At 44.6% G+C, this 14,856-nt stretch overlaps 1 protein-coding gene across 1 annotated transcript in view; it reads right to left on the bottom strand.

Moving 5' to 3' along the window:
• Positions 1 to 10,117, bottom strand: part of PDLIM7 (PDZ and LIM domain 7) — a 258,069-nt gene extending 247,952 nt beyond the window's left edge. Inside the window, exon 1 of the mRNA XM_069651514.1 lies at positions 9,926 to 10,117. The gene's annotated coding sequence lies outside the window, so the exon portion shown is untranslated. The remainder of the gene's footprint in view (positions 1 to 9,925) is intronic.
• Between the last annotated feature and the right edge of the window lie 4,739 nt (positions 10,118 to 14,856).

Below are 14,856 nucleotides of genomic sequence, written 5' to 3'. Positions count from 1 at the left end.
ATGAAGTCCTCTTGAGGTATCTGCACTGGTTAAGGGATATGTAAGGTAGTCATAGATATATAGTCCTCTGGGAGCTTCTACGCTTTGCATTGTACAATCCTTGATATGCCATCTTTTGCGTGTGTGGCATCTGAACTGTCTGAGGCAGAGAGTCTCTTGCCACATGCAGTTGCTTTGAGGTATCTGTATTGAAGGAGGTGGCTGGTATGTGGGATGCAGTCTAGTGGAGGCCTTTGTATTAAGTGAGCCTCACTGCATTCTGCTAAAAGTATTCTGAAGTTGTTAACTACACTACTAAAAGCAAATTGCATTCATCTAACTATAGCACTGTGGGCACATCTGTACTCAGATTGAGTACATTCTGGAACATTCTGGAACCCATAGTTCACACATAGTTTTTTAAGATGGCTTCTTCCCCGGTCGTGCATTTTTCACAGAGTGGGGCACATATGATATTGGACATTAAGTCATGTAGAGGAAGCAACTGAGTACGATGGAGTGAATGCCTGTAATTACAATAGCAATGAGTGGAACATAATGCATTCTGGGACACAAGTTGAATCCCAAAATCACTAATGAGTGATGCAGAAGACTAGTTTGAAGTTCTGCACTGTATCAGCAGAATACATTCAGGGAATCGCAGTCCTGTTATGCCTTTGCGCTTTGTAAAAGAACAAGCAATGCTCACCGCAGTGACAGTTAGAATGCATTTTTTAAAGTATATTTGTGGCAATCCTTCAACACCCTCCACTCCTTCCCTCTCTATCTTCTCCACTACCCTAAAATCAAATTTAAAATATACCTGCACGAGGTGGGGCAGTGATTTCGCATCCATGCCCCTCAAGAAAGAGCAACAATGGATCGTTAGATTACAGACTCATGTTCGAGTACTAAATGAGGAGATCAACTGGCATGATGTAGCCACCTTGTCCATTTAAATCCCCTATTGACGTTATGGGGTTCCTTCTGGTCAGTTTCACTATTGCCCGGTTGTGTTATTTCTTTTCCCTTGATTAATTTACAGGAATCCTCTAGTCCATGAAGTACGTTGTCTCATAGTGGGGGCCCCACACCGGTTTGCGACAGTGTACTTAGGGTAGTGGTGACCCCCTCCTAGCTTACAACATTCATTTAGTAGCCTCAGCTGGTTTAGTAACAGGGGCCGTAGGAGCAGGCACCATATGGGACACATGGAGCTCCAGTTACCATGTAAACACAACAGGATATGCGGGAATCATATTTGATAAATAGACAGCACGATTAAGCAAACGAGATTGAATAGCTTGCAATCACATTATGAGAGTTGCTGCTTCTGCCCACTGTCCGCTGTGTAAAAGTACAGTTCCAGGACTTGGTACTTCTGTTTAAATAGAATTTGAGAGCACTGTGGATCCATTGAAGAAGACAACATCTGTAATTAGACTACTTACTTGATTGTTAAGTGATCAAGTAGCTTTGATATACTCTAAGCGAAGATGGCGGCCACGTCACCGAAATGTGTAAGACGTCACTCTTACATGACTGGGCGCTCATGTGACAGCCATTCAGTGTTGTCGGGCTTCCAGGTTAACCACGTGGACGTTGTTGGGGAAGTAAGCCCAGGTCATGGTATCTCGATTGATAAGGAGATTTTTATCTAAATAGATAAGCTTTTGTCCGTGATTTCGAGTGGGGCAGATGGCCGTTTCACTCGAGGGAAGTGGTTGGCCACTCGTAGCTGATGTTGTCTTGGGACAGTATTGTTCTTGCGTAAGAGCAATTGTAGTGAGATGTTGTGTTTACTCTCTTTGATCTCTTTAGACACTCAATGACCAGACCAACATACTTTCCGAATCAGCGTAAGTCTTGAATGGTGGGGGAGGCCCTTATTCATACTAATGGGAGTTGTTTGACCTCTAGATAGGTGTGGTCATGTGGAACCCAACTCTTTTAGTTGGGTAAAGTGGCTAATTCATTTCAGTAATTCAATACCGTAAGCGTCATTTTCTCTCCTCTGAAAGGATACCCCCGTTTCCTTTACAGATTGGTCATACAGCCTATCATGTATGAAAATGTATGACCCGCCAAAGCATCAAGCGAGTTTATTAGGTCCTGAAGAAGTGACCATCAAAAATTGGGTCAAACCGGTCGACCATCTCATTGGATACCCTTTGTAAAGCAATTAAGAACTTGATTTAATAGGCATTTTCTCTTTTTTGACTTCTATGCAAAATCACTGGGGACTTCTGTCTGCACACTCCAGTGACAGTCGGTGTATTAAAGTTAAAATCCCTACTTGAATGCAATCAGGGTTACTCCTAAATGACGGTTGTACATCGCTTTTAAAGTTTATCTTCGCTGTGCTCACCCCCGGTGATGATCTGTTTTTGGGAGGTAGAGCATTGAGGACTTTTTTGTTGTCTGTTGTGTACCTTTGCTTTCAATTTTATTCTATTTATATTGAGTTTAGCAGAGGGACAATACCTCTGGCTTTCCCTATTAGATAGGCAGCACAACATCCCCTAGGGAAAGGTTCACCTAGAGATAGCTGTGTTCTTCTATGAGGGACAGGTTGAGTTTAAGTAGGGGATTTGAAGTATAATGTGAAATTAAATTATCTTTTCCGCCCGTGTGTGTTACAAAATACTGATGTATGGTGGATGATGTTCATTGTTGGATTAATAGTGGTTTTCCCTGATTGTGATTAACATCAGAATAAAGTCTGGTAGCCCAAGCTTGAAGCCCAAAAAATAAAGCCATTGGCAGTGGCAGCAACAAAGACACAGTGAGTGGTGGCCATGAAACACCCTAGAAAGTGTGATTGGATGGAATTATTATTAATTGACTAATATTATCCTCTCGAATTTAGCACAGTAATGCACCATGTTGAAAGGAGAACTGTGAAGCCAAAGGGACTACGAACATACCAGCACTGGAAGAGAGAAAATGAGAGTTCAGAATCACAAGAAGAATGTAATTCGGCATCAGTTTAGCAAGCCCTGAAGCAGTAATTGCATAACTACTTATCCAAAACGACCTGGTAGCAGTTTGTACATCTGGCACTAAAACATTGCAGAGTCTGGCTAACAGGTAACCAAGATACTAAATATGTGGGATTCTTTGATTTAATAGCGTCTGAAAACATCTTAGATTTTTTTGTTCACTCACATCAGTACCAAGTGAACACCAAGTTCGCTGACAAAGGATAGCTTGCATTGGGCTACCGACAGATATGTCATCAACCAGGTGCATAAAAGGCCCCAAGGAAGCAATCACAGAAACAGGAGAAAGACCACCAGCAAACCTCTTAAGGGGAACACAAAAAAACAGATGTACAGAATATTCTTCAGATGGATGGTAAGAGCTGATGTCCCAAGTGTCATAAAACAAGAATGAAGGTTTAGTCGATGTTGGGGGCAACAACGGGTCCGGCAGCACAACAGGGAGTTATGATTTTGATTATTCACATCATAAGAGGGGATTTTGTCTGAAAGATTAGGCTGGTGCGTAAACTAATTAAGTTGTCAGTCACCAAGTGGAAGCAGAGTGAGGGGCATAGAGTGGGCTGAATTCACCAAGGATTTCCTGTGTGTTAGATGGTAATCTTGCAGTCCTCACCACATTCTGAGTGGTAACTGCAAAAAGCTTCTACAAACTATCAAGCTGCTACCTTCTGAGGCACTGGGGAAAACCTTACCAAGGTCATTGGAAAGTGTTGTATGTTCACGAGTCACACAGTCTCTCTAAGAGAATTCTAAATCATCAAAGGATATCAAGCCTAGCAGAAATGCCCCATAACATAGGTGACAGCGGAATGGAAGGGTTCTTTGCTAGAAGAAAGTTGGCTGTCTGTCCTAGATGGTAGGTGGGTTTTTATTACCCTGTGATTTGTCTGATTCTGAAGTTGAAGAAGTGGTCACAAGGCACCTGGTTGCTCCTCTGAAAAAGCCACACGGTTAAGCATCCTGAGCTTGCAGACACTAGTCGGAATTTGGTACAACAGTGCTACAAGATGTCCCTTTCAGATCTAGCATATGTGGTTATGTTAACTGGTCCTTTTTGGATAAGTCATGTTTGCTGATCCTCCTCGACTTGTTAAACCAGTGGGAAGTTAGACAGACATGATACCTCTGTGAGTGGTAGTGGCTACATTAGAAAAGGTGGAGTGGGCACAATCCTGGCAACCTGAGGCTGTGCTTCTCACGAGCATAACTGCATGAAGGCCAACTGGGATTGGAATGAAATCACCTACATGTTCCCCACTTTGCTCCATGCCAGACATATAGGCTAGTGGAGAAATGGTACAATACCCTCAAAAGCTTATTTGGTGACCTGGAAAAGCCACTGAGAAAGAAGTGGGGTGTCCTTCTGCTACACCCTACATTTATTTTCAAGAAAGTGGCACATAATTGACTGGGAAATAGTCTGTTTGAGCCCCTGCAAGAAAGCACCTCAGTCTTCTGAAAGAATGATAGAATAGAAAGTTTAAGAAGGCCTCTTGGGATGTGGCAGACTAGGTACTCGAACTGATGTTCAGCACGGCCGGCACCTGAGGATGTTATTCATAAATCTGGATGCCAGGGAGGAGCAGATCAATTACTGGTGTGACCAGAAAGCCACTGTGGTGGGAAACAAACCAGGAAAGAAAGTTTGGATTGTAAACGTTTGATCTTTTTGAAGAAGTTTTAAAATCCTAACTACCTCAATGAAGACATTAACGCAAACCCACAAGGTATTCTATGCCAAGAGACTCAATCCCAACTAGAGAGGGATTGGGTTGACGTGCCCTGTGACAGGTGAAGATGGGGAATGGCAGCTCCCCCTCCCCAAAGAAGGGTATGTCATCACAGTGGGAAGAGTGAACATCTCTGCACATCTGATATCAGAACCTCAAAGTATGCCCGGTAGAAGCACGATTTACAGGATGTCAGGTACCAGTGAGGGGGCTGCGTCTGCATCAAGGGAAAAGTAGCCAAAACATGGGGACAAGGGATGAGTAAGCCCTCCTTCAATTTACTGTCCTAGCATAATGCGTTTGGATACAGAGGATTGTACCAAAGAACAGAGGTTCTACATAGACAACAGATTATTCAGTGTGTTCACCAAGACAAATGGCCCCCTGATAATAACAGCTGATAAGATCATTGGCAGGGGGCATGTTTCCAATATTTCTTTTTGATTCGTATTTCTTTTAAGAACAGGGTTGTCAATTTAGATAAAAAATGAATTACAATTACACATTTAGAGATGAAAGAGGCATTTCCTCGGAAGGGTGCATGCACAATAGCAAAAAGATGAGAACATGTGGTAAACTCGTTTATGAGGGTGTACACAAAGTGGGACATAGACCAGGGAAAACGTAAAGCAAAACAAACAAAAAATATAAGAAGTGAGTAGCTCTATGCCTTGACAAGTGGATAGTGGCAGATTGCCTCGACTCATCGTGCAAAGGAGAGATGAGAATAATCTACCCGGATGGACACTTTCAATGAAAAAAAAACGTTGTTCTAAATAAAGCACCGGTCATGTTCCAGAGGTTGGTGAACCAAGTTCAAGCAGAAAAGATGTTGTGCTGGGATCCTCCAAAAACCAAAAATGAGGCAAATGCCTTCTTAGACCCCATCGGGTGCTATCAAAACGTTATAACAAGATATGGGACTATTGCCAAGCGCCTGACTGGTGCCAACAATTCACTAAATGGACCAGTGGCGTTCTTCAGACAGAGATTGCTACCGACTGGGCAAACAATTGCCTACTATTAAGTGCAAGTGTTTGATTATCTTTAAAGTACAAATGTTTTGTTATCGTCTGTGTCTTTGAAGTAGGTAGGGCCACACCTGTTTAGAATGCCACTCACTACAGTCACCTGAGATGACTGAGGGCAATGAAATGAGACAATCGAAACCCATTAGCAGACAAAACGACACTGCAGATGTTTCACTTATAAGAGTACATGCCCCTGTAACACGGTTAACATCTTACTTTTTGCATTGGGGTAGGGGTTAGCACGAGCGTGTGTGGAACATGCATCTGCCACTAACTATCAAGAGTGTTTGCAACTTGTCATGTGTCTGTTTCTGACCTGGGCAGAGGACATGGGCTGCACTAGCCAAACTCCTGCCGGTATTTCAACGCACCATATATACAGTACTTACAGTCTATAGTCTGTGACACAGTACTAACAGTCTACAGTGTGTGATACTGTTAGAAAGCCTAACAATCTTCATTTATGTATCATCAATGTCAGTAGATATGTACAAGCTAACCTGTTCTGTTCCACCTTTAAGTAAAGACACCTAGCCAGGGCTCCAAGTTAGATTTTACTTACTTTTGAAGTTGGGAGTAAAATGATTTTTAGATAGTAAAAAAAGAATTCCTATTCCCAATGCGTGGGTGTTTAGGCAAGTCAAAATATATAACAGGTAATAAATGTGTAATACATACTTCTTTGCGACTAGTACTTCATTTAAATATAGGATGCTTTATATTCGTAACATGCATGAGATACATGTGCAAATGGTAGATCCAATGGGAAATCATTTACATATTCTGTGGTTAGCCTGAAAATGCTCAAGGCATGTTGTTTGAAGGACCATGGTTGTGCAGCACTATCATAGAGCATTCTGGGAGCTCAGCTGTGGTCACTTAAGCTGCTAGCCACTCTTCCACTCCTGACCTCATATATTGGTAGCAGGACACTTAACAAGTCTCCTGCATCAGAATACAGGTACGACCTACAACTGAAATTTGGTCTAGTTGGACACATAACGAGTCTCTTGCACTCTCACACTCTACTGACCACCTCCCAGAACCCATCCACATGCCTGACCATCATGGGTAGCTTACTGGGACACTGCCAGCTGCCAGCCCTCCCAACGCGCTATCTTGGCGAAATGCACACACGCATTCTATTATTCTTTCGGACAGTTTCCCATACATTGGACTCCGGTCCCCCAATGGCGTTCACCCCCACAAGCACATTGAGGACATACTAATGGGATAAAGGCGCTATATAAATGACAAAATACTAATAGTACATAATTAGAGATGTAACTTCATCTCCGCTCTTTTCAACCCAAGAAAGACATAGTAGAAAGGGGAGCATCTTCTTTAAAGCATACACTTTTAGAACAGGGCCCTCTGCACCACAGAAAGCACAGACATGAGTTACGCCGCCCATGCCTCAACAGGGGCAAAATCCCTGGGTCAATCAAATAAACAGGAGGTACCAGTATGAACTTGCACTGGTGCAACATTTCTGGTACATGGCCTCAGAGCTTGAAACACATCCTGATCCACAGATTAGCTATCAACGGGGCACAGAGATAACATCACAACCACCAATGTAAGCACCACACCAAGTCACACAACAAGGCCCAGTGCAAAGAAATATGGACCAAATACAAAGATGTTTGAGATCAGGAGCTAGAAATGATTTCTACCATGGAAAACTCTATGACAACTTAAGAGCCTCATTTTGGGTATGGTGATAATGGCAAAAGACATGGCCCTCATTATGAGTGTGTCTGTCTTGGAAAAAGGTCAGTAAAACGGCCAGTAATACCAGATCCGGCATTTTTCCTGGACTGGCACATTTCAAGTTTGCCGGTAGGGGCAGTGAACTACTGGCATGCCTGACCTGCTGGGAGTTCAAGCCTACACCGGCAAAGAACTGCCCCTATCACTGGCACTGTTACTACCAGTGCCGGTGATAGGGGCAAGCCCATTCCACTGAGTCCTATCAGACTCCATGAAATTGGAACTTACTGGCGTTGCCGGCACCTGTAATATCCCTGTGACACTGGTATATCGGATGCCGGTAACGGTAAGGCGCGTTTGCCGGTAACGGGTTACAGGCAAACTCATAATGAGGCCCATGTTATTTTAAATAGCCCTTATTTTTAAAATTCCACCTAAAATTATGAGTTGAGAAGGGATGCTCACAGCGTTGAGTATTTCTATGTCGGCCACACAATAAATATTGCATGTGATAAAAACACATAATTGGGTGGTATTTTAAAAATAGGAGGTATTCAAAATACCACATGTTTCCACCAGTAGCATACTTATAATGCGACGCTAGTCTGAAACGTCATCAGTTTACGTACATGCAAATGTTAACTTCCACTAAAGGTGAACTACTATATTGACGAGGGGATGGATGTGTTTTTTTGGGGGGTGCACATTTCAAGAAGTCTGGTCAAACAAAATCCAAGTTTTTATACATTTTATTGGACTAATATAGTGTTGAGGTGGTAGAGGCATACGCTTTCGACGTCCCAGAGACTCCTTCATTTGATGGTGGTTACACGATAAATGAGCAATGGAGAAAATCACACACAGCGCTGGACATATCTTTGAAGATTGGTCAAGGGAAGGTCGTGATGATGGAGCTAGAGTTAGGAGGCACTCACAAAAGTAGGTTCCCCTAAAAACCTCCAACAGGTCTTTTTTTGCCACTGTCTCGCACCAAAACTGGAGAACGAAGATTTGCCAAATTGCGAATCAGAATGCCTTGGCCTGCTGGCATTTCCTTCCAGAAGTGGTGAATTCTGGATGTTTTTTCGTCATGTTCCGTAACAATTCCGCCTTCGTCACATGTTGAATTTGACAATTAGCTGCCTGCATTAATAATTGGAAATCCAAGGTGGCATCAACGCTTTATATAAGAATGTGATAGTCTAGAACTTGTCAACAAAGTTTATGCTAATGATGGTTAAGTTACAATGAAAGCCTCAAAGGGTAAAAAGGGGGCCAGTTAAGTAAGATGCCAAATAACCAATGTAAACCTAACTCTCCCCTCCTGTGATATCCCAAACCGAGCCCTGGCAGTCTGAACATAGGTCTGCTCTTGGGAGAGGCAACTTTACGTGACCTTAACTGGAAGAATTGGGGTGTGGCTAGACAGATCTCCCCTGCACTTCAGAGCGATAGTCAGATCCCCACACTGGGAGTGTTTAAGGGGCGTTCACTTGCGCACCCGCAAGCGGTTGACACTTACAATTGGGGGTGGGCCGGGTGGATGGCCACATCTTGGAAAGCCGCACATGTTGGGTGAGGGTGTTAATCAGGCGCACCCACAGGAACAGAGCACACTCACAGGGGGTGTAACCCAACAGCAGACCCGACATCCAGGGAGGTCACAGTGAACTGGGAGGTCACAGTGAATGGTGTCCCTCTCTCGCGTGATACACACGCAGAGGGTAAGAAGTGACACCGTGGCAGGAAAATCAGGTTACAGCAATTCATTCAAATGGGGTCGGGTGGGGGCAGTGGAAACAGCATGAGCTCCACACACGTGGTTGGGGGTTACAACCCCCCCCCCCCCCCAAACCACAGCGGGGTGCGAGAGAGGGACCGAGAGCGGTGATCCGCACAGCAACGACTGCTACCCAAAATACACACAGGCACTTAAAGACTGATGCTGTTCAATGTTCATAAACATGCCTTCGGAGAGAAAACAGGAAATGACAGCCACTGTCCCAAACCCCCTGTGGGGTGGTCCCCAACACTTGCCCCTCCTCCACAAACATTTAGCGGACCATGAGCTGCCAGACACCCGATTTGCTTTACCCGCACCCCATCATACTGAACGTAATGTAGGTACAACACACAAACTTTCCTGGCTCTGTTTTCAAGGAAAACAATCTCCTTCCTCCCCCGCAGAGGGCACTCCCGCGCCCTTCCCGTCAGCCCCCACCTCCCCTTGATTGCATGTCCGACTACCCGGCATCGCCACAATCAAGAGATACCCCCCGACCTCCCTCGCAAAACCCCCGGCGCTCCACCTCCTGGCAGTGTCCCTTCACTTGGCAAAACCCACACCCGGCAGCTTTAGGGCTGCCGTTCAGTCCCATACCAGTGCCTTTATCGCTTGGCACTCCCTCCCCAAAACAGCACTGATTACCCCTACCCTCTGACCCTCTTGAACCTCCCTGCACCGTACCTGGTCCACTGCCGCAGAGCACACGAAGTGCCGGTGGAAGGAGCGGTGCAGCTCACTAGACCCAGGAGGCTATATAAGGAGTGTAAGGAGAGCCGGGCCGGCTCCAGCCAGGGAGGGGGCACACGTCACCACAGGGTAAACATTCCCTGCGCCCGCATTACAGGCAGCGGAGGGAGGGGGCCCGGGAGAAAGGAGGAGGGACGGGAAGAGGTGGAAGTAGAGGGCAGGGGCGGTGGGGAGGAAGAGAAATGGGTAGCGGGGAGGGATAGAAAAAAGGGAGAAAGGACAAGAGAGGAGTCACACTTCTGTGTGGGCAGAGGCACGGGGAGAAGACAAGAGAAATAATTAGAAAGAAGATGGCACCAGAAATGAGACATTGTATAGGTGCGGGGAGAGAAGCAAAAGGAGGAGGCTAAAAGCAGAGTATTGGAAGGGAAAACTAGGAGAGACTAAAACAGAAGTATAAAGTGAATGAAGAAAGAGGGCAAGAAGGAGATCAAAAAAGGGGAGGGCAAAGCAAAGAGGTGGAAAGGAAGAGAGAGAAAGGGGAATGCATTGCATGGAGGAGGAAAGGGGGAAACAGGAAGATATACATACTGGGAGACAGAAGACACAAGAGAGGGGCTGCCTGGTGTAGAGAAAAAGGGGGAAGAAAAAAGTGGAAAGGGGGAATTTGGGAGAGTAGGAATTGAGGAAAATGATTCAGAGGCTAAAGTCTGTGAGAGAAATTAGGCAGGGCGAGGATGCGTTCCTCTTTTCACTCAGCCTTGACTTGGCATGGGTTCTTTGCATTTCATTGCTCTCATTTTACTCATTTTCCCCTATTGTGGTACATAATATTTGCAGGATTCCGGGCAATCCAGACCATTTCCAGCACTGCTTACCACCGAACTCTCTTTGATGGCCCTACTACTTCTACACCAAAGCCAAAATACGAGGAGCGAGTTTCAAAAGCCAGTGTATGAAAATGATCCAGGAAGGACAGCAAAATCCAGACCAAGCTATAAGCCTTCTTTTGGGCAGTAATATAGACAGACATCTGTATCCCTCCATTACCATCCTCAAACCCAATGCCGCCTCCGTCACCTCCTCTCCACCCTGCAGGGAGGAAATTGGAGGGAACCCTTCCATCTGCACTCTTCTCGCAGAAAGGGTTCCACAAGGATCATGCTCCTGGGCAACAGAACTCCTTCGGCAAGTGTGTACAGTTCAAGTTAGTCATCGTAGTCGCTCTTGTACTGGTAGTCTTTCATCCATACTCGCGGGATGCACTGGCTGCAGAACAGCATGCTGGAATTTTTTTAATAGAAACAGGCTCCACTCCCTACAGACATGCCTGCCACCAGCACCTTAGTCCTAGTCTGTACATCTATATCGATATACTGGCGAAGAGGATTGTGAAGGGGTCCTCTGAAAGATGAGTAGCAAACAACCTCCTGTACAAGTCCCTAAGGTGAATAACAAACAGCTTATCTGAAATGAGGGCCTTTCGTGCAGACCATGCTCTGTTTAAGAGTCCTTGGAAGATTAAGACCATGCAAGGGTTTCCCAGCTTCAGGTTAGGGACTTGAAAAGAAGGCAAAAGCCACAGGAATCCACCAAAACCTTTAAGGTGAAATGCGTTCTAAGAACAACCATCACCTTTTGGAAAACTATACAAGGCTTCCAGGAGGCATTTTGATGTGCTGCGTTCCTATGAGTTGAGGTAATCACGCTGAAAAACAGTATGGGCCTCATTACGACCCAGGCGGTAAGGGGTTTACGGCAGCGTAAACAGCGCCGACCCTTACCACCTGAGTACGAGGTCCCTTAGCGCCATGGAGGATTTAACACCTGCTTTTAGCAGGTGTTAAAATCCATGGCGCTAAGGGACCATGTTGTTAATTACGCCACCGTAATTTACGGTGGCGTAATTAACGCCTTCCCCACTCCCATTATGCCCTATGGGGCAAAAATGGGAATGGGGAAGGGTAAATGGGGATTGGGGACTTACCGCCCCGCCAACCTCGGAATGGGGCGGTAAGTCCGCCAACCACCATGGCGTATACGTAGTTTACGCCATGGTGGTAAAGGTACGACCCAGGCGGTAACTTACCGCCTGGGTCGTAATGAGGCCCATATGAGTTCACTGGTAGTCATTAGTTCAAATAATTTTTTTACATTTTTTTTTAAATCTCTTTATTAGTAGGTCATTAAATTAAATCACAGAAGAATAAAATACAGAAAGGAATAGTGAACCAGAGAACACAAATCAAAATTATTCAATTAAAGAAAATATCAATAAACAAACAGCATAATCAAATGATCCCTCCGACATACAAAGTAAATTTTCATTTTTGTAAACAATAAAAGAGCAAAATACAACAGTCAATAAAAACATTTAACATAGAATTATTAAAATGAGTGTCGTTTCCTGACAATAAATGCACAAAGCCTTGAAAATGACACGTCTCAACGGCTTTCAGCTTTCTTCAAAGGAAAACATCCTCTTGCTGAAGTCCTATGGAGTCCTTCCGCGAGTAAACTAGATTTACAAGATTGCATGTGAAATCCAGAAGGTGCCAGATAGGATAATAACTGAAAGCCGGCACCCAGGGAACACTTCCGAGCTTTGACTCGCTCAACAAGGCTCCAATGGAAAAACCTCAGATACTTTTCCTATAGAGATTTCCTCTAGCTGTTCAACCACGTCGGAAAATGCTACTAATGAGGGCAGAGAAGAAGAGCTATCCTCTGCTGCTATGAAAGAAGGATCTCACAGAATTGTGAGAGGTGGGACAACTAACACTTTCAACAAGCCAGAAAACCCAAAACTATACGGCAAATGAGGAGGCATCAGAATCATCTGAAATGGGGAGAGACCAGAGCTTTGGCATATTCTTGAGTAGAGCAATGAAGGCATAACATAATGTTCCTATCCACTCTAGAAGAAACGTGTCTTTGATTGAAGGACCGATCCTTGAACATTTAGAAGGTACACTGAGCACATGTAAAACTCCTATTGGAGCAAATAGGGATGCATAGGGATGGCCCACATCTATAAGAGGAAATAGGCAATAGAGTTTTTGAGTTTCCACTCATCGCAGACATGGGTCACCCTGCTGAGGAATTCAGCACCATCGGCCATGTGCCCTTGCAGCAGTTGATGTGGATGACTGCTCCCCCTGATTGTTCATGGAAAACATTTGTCCATCTGAAAAAGGTGACACTTGTACTTCTGGTAAGAAAGAAATCATTTTACTATGGCAAAAATGGTCATCAGGTCAGAGTGGTTATGTGCAGAATTCTCCCAAGGAGAAGTCACAACTGATAGAGTGGGGCCACAACGTTTCTATAGTGTGCCTGCAGTTATGCTGGTCTGAGAATTTGGCAGTGTTAGGCAAGTCTGCTTGCAGATAAGACTCCTCAAACAGGTAAGTAACTTGTTCTTCTAATTGATTGTGTCCTCCCACATATTCCTCATCTTTTGATAGACTCCCAAAGCAGTAATAATTTTGGTGGTGGGAGTACGAATTTAGACTTGTCCTTAAGTATGATCATGGACATAATGAAGGACAGCCCTCCCAAATCCCCCTTCGTGGGTGGAACTTGAGTCCAGACAATAGTGTTTCACAAAAGTGTGAATAGCAGACCAAGTGGCTGCCGCACAGGTGTCTTTAATTGGTACCCCTCTTTGCAGAGCAGAGGATGTTGCCATGTCCCTTGTAGAGTGGGCCCTCAGGCCTTCCGGAGGCTCTTTACCAGCTAATCTGTAACATTCCACAATAGCCAGAATAATCCATCTGGATAGGGTCTGTTTTGTTACTGCCAAACCTAATTTATGACCAGTATAGCCAATGAATCCTGTAGAATCTTTGACATTCTTGAGATGTAGAAACTTAGAACCTTTCTCCGGCCCAGTTTATGTAACCTACCCTCTTCCTTTCCAGGATAAGGAGGTGGGTAAAAAGTTGGTAAAATTATTTTTGTGATAAATGGAAGTGAGAGACCATTTTTGGCAGAAGAGAAAGTTTAACCTTAAGAACAACTTTGTCCTTATAGAAAATAGTGTATGGAGGTTTACAGGAAAGTGCCTGCCACTCGCTCACCCTGCGGGCTGACGTTATTGCTACTAGCAAAATAGTCTTTAAAGTTACTAGTCTTAACAGACATGAATGCATTGGTTCAAAAGGAATGCATGTTAGAAACTTTAGCACAAGATTCAAATCCCATACAAGGACTTCAAAAGGATAAGTGGAAACGTGTTAGTGAGACCATTAAAAAAAAAGAATAATTAAGGACATTTGAAAATATAAGCTCTCTTCCGAAGAGCGCTTGGAAATTGAAAGCGCTACCAGATAACCCTTTATTGTCACAATCTGGAGCCCCATATTCACTAAATGTAGCAAAAAAGATAACCTAAATGTGTATCGCATAGAAAAAGATCCACATTCTTATCCCTGCACCAGCTGCTAAATTTGTTCCAATGGCAGCGGTACAAAGATTTTGTTGCTGGCCTTCTGGCCGTAAGCAAGATTTCCATTACGACATCCGGGAGGTCCCAATCCTTATATCTCAACCTCTAAGAAACCATGCGTGAAGGTTGAGTGTCTTGACCTCTGGATGGAGAACCCGACCCTCCTCTCGCCAGAGAGATCCTCTCTTTGTGGAAGAAATCCCCTCTCGTGGGGAAATTCCCTGGATCAGAACAGCTTGCACTTCCAGTTGACAATGGCCGCAAACAGATCTACTTGAGGGGTTCCCCAAAGGGCGAAGATCTCTTGAAGGACTTCCTGAGCTAGCTCCCACTCGTGGGAGACTGTGCTCTGTCTGCTCAGAGTGTCTGCCACCGTGTTCCCTTCTACGGCTAGGTGAACTGCCGATAGAGAGACCCCTTCTTGAATTGCCTAGAACCAGAGCTGCTTTGCCTCTCTGCACACTGGTAGTGACCC

The sequence above is a fragment of the Ambystoma mexicanum genome, chromosome 3p (assembly GCF_040938575.1).
Source record: "Ambystoma mexicanum isolate Mex_15411 chromosome 3p, UKY_AmexF1_1, whole genome shotgun sequence".
NCBI lineage: Eukaryota > Metazoa > Chordata > Amphibia > Caudata > Ambystomatidae > Ambystoma > Ambystoma mexicanum.
The sequence above is the reverse complement of the archived record's forward strand: the minus strand, read 5'-3'. Positions and strand labels throughout refer to the sequence as shown.